The sequence below is a fragment of the Macaca thibetana genome, chromosome 9 (assembly GCF_024542745.1).
Source record: "Macaca thibetana thibetana isolate TM-01 chromosome 9, ASM2454274v1, whole genome shotgun sequence".
Lineage (NCBI taxonomy): Eukaryota > Metazoa > Chordata > Mammalia > Primates > Cercopithecidae > Macaca > Macaca thibetana.
In genome coordinates, this window is record NC_065586.1 from 23,026,804 (window position 1) to 23,032,991 (window position 6,188).

The 6,188-nt window shown below is 41.7% G+C and overlaps 1 pseudogene; it reads left to right on the forward strand.

Moving 5' to 3' along the window:
- Nucleotides 1-344: 344 nt before the first annotated feature.
- On the forward strand, nt 345-461 carry LOC126963491 (uncharacterized; annotated as a pseudogene).
- The last annotated feature ends 5,727 nt before the right edge of the window (nt 462-6,188 follow it).

Below are 6,188 nucleotides of genomic sequence, written 5' to 3' on the forward strand. Positions count from 1 at the left end.
CACCCAAGTGTTATTTCTGAGTGGCCTTCAATACTGTGGCTGGTGGGATGGTTTTTTTTTTTTTTTTTTTTTTTTTTTTTAAACTGTATTGGGAGATTCACTTCAAGGTCAGCGTAGATTCTGAGCTGGAGTATATAGCAATGTCAGTATCTATTGTGAGCCTTGGGGATCACATAATCGGATAAAGAAGCTTTCTCCAGTCTGTCCCTGAAAGAAAAAGGCTAAAAACAAATCCCCCAGAGTCTCCTTTTATGGACCATATGCTTCCACTCCACAAAGAGTTAAAGCACATGCTTTTTGCCAATGGAAATGTAAACTCTTAGAACCACAGTGGGGAATAGTTCAGCATTAAATCTACTGAAGACATCCACATCCTTAGACAGATGCAAAAAATGAATTCTCTTTTGCAACCCAGAGCTCATTGTGCAGTATGAGCTTTGATACATATAAGAAGGAACATTATGAAAAGAAGAAGAAAAAGATATGCATGTCCTATGAGCCAGAACTTCCACTCCTAGGTTTATCCTCAAAGAAATGTCTGCACATGCATGCACTAAGAAACGTATAAGACGTTCACAGCAGCTTTATTCCTAATGGTCCAAACTGGAAACATCTATGGGAAAATGATAGATAAATAATGTTGCATTCATACAATGCAACACTATACAGCGATTAATGAATTTTGCCACATGCAACAACATGGAGGCACCTCCCATTTATAGTGTTTAAAAAAAAAAAAGAAAGCAGATACAAAGAAATGCTCTATGATTCTATTTCCATAAAGTTCAAAAGGTAGATAAAATCCTCATGTTTAAGGATTCAGACTTAGGAGACAACATTCTGAAGAAAAGCAAGGAAACAGTGGCCATAGAAGCTTGACAGTCATTACTCTTGGAGACGACAAAGGGGATGGTGATTGAGGGGGATATAAGAGGGATTTCTGGGCACTGGCAGTATTCTAGCTCTTGAGCTTGGTGGTGCTTGTCTTGTGATAAATCCTTGAGTTGTGCATTTCATACATTTTTCTGTGTGCTGTATTTGAAAATTTTTTTACAGCTTAAAATTTTTCTTCTGAACTATTTCTCTAAAAGCAAATTCCTTGTATTAAATTTTCTATTTTTTGATTTTCCATTATAAAATATAAGCATGAGCATAATAGAACATTTGAAAAAAATTAGAAAAGTGGGGGAAAAATTATCTCTAATTCTTTTTCCCAAAGACAAAATGCTATGAACATTTTGGTATATTTCTTTCCATCTTTTTTCTATCACTAGTTTTTGATGTGCTTTTTTTCATTTTAGGTGGCCATTTTAATGCAAATCTACATTTTAATATTTTTCACTTAATATTATCTCGTCAACATTTTCAAAGTTATTATAAGCCCTCTGCATGATTATTTTCATGACCATGCATGTCATTTAATAATGCATCATTAAATGACTTATCCACTTAAACAGGATTTAGGTTGTATCCTCATTTTGTTTATAAATAGTGTCATCGTAGAGCTTTTTGCATACAGTGTTTTCCGTATTTCAAATTATTTCCTTAGAACTGACCCCTAGAAATGGAGTTTCTGGGGCCAAAAATAGTACCTTTATAAGGTTCTTAGTAAAAAGCACATCCTTTCTCCCAGGTCAGAATTCAAGGAGCTTTATGAGTTTGAACAGGCTTACAATGGGTCCATTTAGAACAGTCCCTTGCAGAACTGAGCAAACTGGTCTACAGCATTGAGCACACCCCTTCCCTAACTGCTATTCCAGCCCAGTGATACCACTCGGATTGAGGTGATGCCCCTTCATCTGCCTTCCCACTGAGATGTATAGCTTAGGTGTACTTAGGTCACCCAGTCAAACTCCCTAAAAGGGCAGAGCTTTAAGTTCATCAGTAAGTCCCTAATGCCAGCACAGCAATTCCAACAAGATTTTAGAGTCTTCATTATAAAATGAGAATATTCATGCCTATTTTGAAGGAATGTATGTGAGTACAAATGAGATTGTGCATGAAAAGTGTTCTGGATAGTGTCTACCACATAACAAAGACTCTACAGACCTGTGGCTCTTCCTTTTCTCTTCGAGCTCATCTTTCTTCCCCAGTGGTGACAGGATCAAGGCAGAGAGAAAAAAAGGAAGAAAATATTCAGGAAATAAAATAATGCCATATAAATTATGACTTTTGAATAAATTTTATGAGGAGGCAACATTTGTGAAATGTAGGCACTGACCCCAAATCTTGCATTTACTTGGATTGCTACCACTCCTGAAACCATTACCATTCGAGTCCTTCTTAGACGCTAAGGAATTGTCACCAGAAGGCAGAATCATTTGCTTCTCCACAGTTTGGTTTGGAGTAGTGTTTCTCCAAAAGTGGTTATTGGACCATGTTAGAATCACCTGGTATATTAAGTTAAGAAAAGCTAGAGGCTGTAACAAACAGTCCCCAAATTTCAGTAGCTGACAGCATAAACATGTAGTTATTGCTCATTACATAGCTCTGTGACTGTTGCAGATTGTAAATGGTGATCTTCCCTACACACTCATTCAGGGGCACAGTTTTCCTTCCATCTAATGTCTCTGCCATCACTCAGCGCATTCAGAGTCCTCTCTGGGATCCTCTGTACAAAGGTGGCAGATGACAAGAGGAGAAAAAGCCAACTTAGAGGATTTCAAGAGTGGTTTTAGGGACTAATGTTAGAAGTGATGTACATCACTTTTGCCTACATTCCATTGACCTGGACTCAATTACACAGTCCAACACAGCTGCAAGAAAGGCTGGAAGCTGTAGATTAGCTCTATACAAGAGAAGAAGGAAAAAATTTAGTGATCTCATTGCATATCTAGGGTGCTTATAAAAAATTATGCTTTTTCAAAAATTATGTATACACATAAATATACATGTATGTGTATGCATATACACACATACATACATGTATGTGTATGCATATACATATAGATGCATACATACACATATATAATGTATATATGTATATTTTATATATATATAATGTTTTTTCCTGATGCCACTAGACCCACCAAATCATAATCTCTAGGGCCTAAAAACGTGAAGTTAAAGCTGATGACTTTTATAGGTACTGAAGTTGGAGCACTGGCCCAAAGACGGCTCTGAAGATTCCAGCACTAACAGTAACACCTCCTCTTTTCTAAAGTCTGTCATTGTCATTGGTCTTACCTTAAATACCAGGCTGAGTCCCGAGAGTATTTTTTGCAACTCTTTCAGAAGTTGCAACAACTGTAGCATGAGGATTCTCAGGATGGTTTGCCCCCAGTGCTAAGACTGCAACATCCCAGTAAGGATGTGAGTGAGCATGGTGTTTACCAGGTCTTTTTCTCGCCAGTTTTATTCTTACTCAAACAAAGGGAATACTGTGGGGCTTCACTGAGTGACACAAATAGAAGCTAGCCCACACAACTAAGATCTGTTTGCTTTAGGGACACTGTTCAGGTCACTTTTCATTTTATGGGTACATCATTTTATGGGGGCACATGGAAGAGGTTTCTGTCTGATGTCAGTACTGCAAACAGTTGTTCTTCTGTGAGAAACCAGTTTACTTTTATCTTAGACCCCGTGAATCATGACATTTATTGTGGTTCTTCTTTGCATTGGGAACAACTAGGAGGTTTGGAGCCAAACTTTAGAGCATCTCTAGCAAATGTACAGAAATTAATTCCAGTTACATCTTATTTTTTCTACTTTCACTCCAAATATTCTCATTTACTTATTTTCTGATCCTGTTAAAGGATACATATTTGCACATACTACTTAATATCTATTTTGAATGAGCACTGTATAAATAGATTTTTAACTGTTGAATATGATATTACAGGCGTGGTGGCTCATGCCTGTAATCCCAGCACTTTGAGAGGCTGAGGCAGGTGAATTGCCTGAGCTCAGGAGTTCAAAATCAGCCTGGGAAACATGGTCAAACCGTGTCTCTACCAAAAATTAGCTGGGCTTGGTAACTAGTGCCTGTGATCCCAGCTCCTCAGAAGGCTGACATGGGAGGATGACTGGAGCCTGGGAATTTGAGCCTGTAGTGAGCTGTGATTATGCCACTGCACTCCAGCCTGAGTGACAGAGTGATACCCTGTCTCAAAAAAAAAAAAAAAAAAAAAAAGATATTGTGACAGAAAAATGAACAGAACAGGTCCTTGGTCTTTTGACCATATTTTAGCCCAAGGAAAATTCTTCCCATAAATGGCACACATGAAGCCTTAATCACTGGGTTAGACCCAGTACTAACTGAGCTTCCTTAGAGATCTCAGAATAGATTCATTAATTAAAACCGCATGTACCTTTCCAATATTATTCTGTCCCAGTGATTTCTTTCCTGAGATGGAATCACCCCATTTTGGGCCCAGAAGCAGTGAAGAACTTAAATGTCATCAGGGAGAAGTGCTGAATGGACCACTCTTGTCTTTGACAAATTTTGCTCTTGGCTGAAACTTCTCCACTATAATGTTTAGATCAGACGATGAAAAGAAAGTAAGAAACAGGTATCCTTAAGACATTGTATGACTATTATTTAGTAAAAATTTTCCCACATGGAATTGAATAAGTAAGTTATGGAGCAGATTCAGAGAAAGGTATTTAAATGTCCATTCAATGAACTAAACTTTATTAGACAATGTCACTGTGCTTTCATATGTTATTTTTTATTACACACACGCGCGGGCACGTGCACACACACACCCTTCACCCCTAAACCCCCTCAACGGAAACAAGCACACACCCTGGACGGGAGGTATTAAAAAGGTGTGATCCCCTTGCTTTTAGCTTTGAGCAGATGGCCCATGGTTTGAGGCGGTTGCCTCCGCAGGCTAAGCCTTTACCTTCAGCACCAAGGCCAGCGCACCTGGCTCCGCGGGGCTCCCAGAACCTTCACCATTCCGGGACTCTCATGCCCAGAACTGCAATAAAAAATGTTATTTCTCAATGAAATTCACCTTCCTAACTCATGAATTGCACTTTATTCGTTGCTCTTCACGAAGTGGTCATTGCTACCAGCAGGAAAAGTGTGAGACAAGGAGAAATGAAAATGTCCAACTATTGGAGACCTGGCCCCTTACACACGTGCACGCAAGCGCGCACACACACACTACCAGATGGTCAGCATGTTGGTTGAGTTTTGCTTTCCTCACTCCTCAGGGACCCAGTCCCTCTTTACACGGGGAAGCAGTTAGGAAGAACATTCCTTTCCTCCAGTCCCAACAAGGAGCGATTCCTGCTCAACGATTGGGAGGGGAGGGACACCAGTGCTCAGGTCTCTGAGTTTCTGAGATTTGTCCTCTCACGGAGGTTTTTATCCCTGGGGCTTATGCATAGTTTTTGACTTCAAGGCACACAAAAACAACCTACCCAAAAGATTGCTGTTCCCAATTAAAGTCCTAATGAAAACAACCCCACGAGGAAGACACATCAGACATTGGTTCCCATTTCATGGATGAGAAAACTGAGCCCAAGAGGTTAAGCTACTTGCCCAAGATAACACAGTGAGTCACCGACAAAGACGAACCCCAAAGCTGGATTTCCAATCTTCTCTTCTGCTTGTCTTTCCTCACTAAGATGCATATATTTACCAACTGTCACCACGATCTGCAATTCTTCGCCCCTCCCTCCGTCCCAATTATCTAGAAACAAAAAGAGTAGAAAATCGAAAAGAGATAGAGGTCGGCAGGGGCATGAGGCCACGGATGGCTGCTGCTTCCTTGCTTCCTTTTTTTGAAGCCAGAATCGACTCTGCTTTTGCTCGATGACAGCCTCTCGCCTGAGGCTCGGCTCCTGGCCTCTGCGGGGGTCCGCGCAATCCGGGCGCCTCCAGCTGTCCCCCTCCTCCGAGGGTCGCTGCCGCAGAGCGCAGGGCCAAGCTGGGGCAGACCAAGGGCGGCCGGGGTGCTCGTGCCGGTGCCAGCATCACTGCCGGAGCCGCCCTGGGCGCACTGCACCCAGTGCTTCTTCTCTCACTGGTCCTGTGCCGCTGCTCCTCCTGATACTTGGGGGACCGCAGGGAGGCCGAAGGACAACTGGGGAGCCTCGGGGCCGCGCCTGAGGCCCAGAGTCTGGGCTGTGCAGAGCTTGGAGCCCCAGCTTCCCCAGCTCCCTCCCGGATTAATGCTTGGTGCCAGGGAGAAGCGCAGGGTTCTTTCCGCCTCCTCCCCAAGTGCACCCGGGCG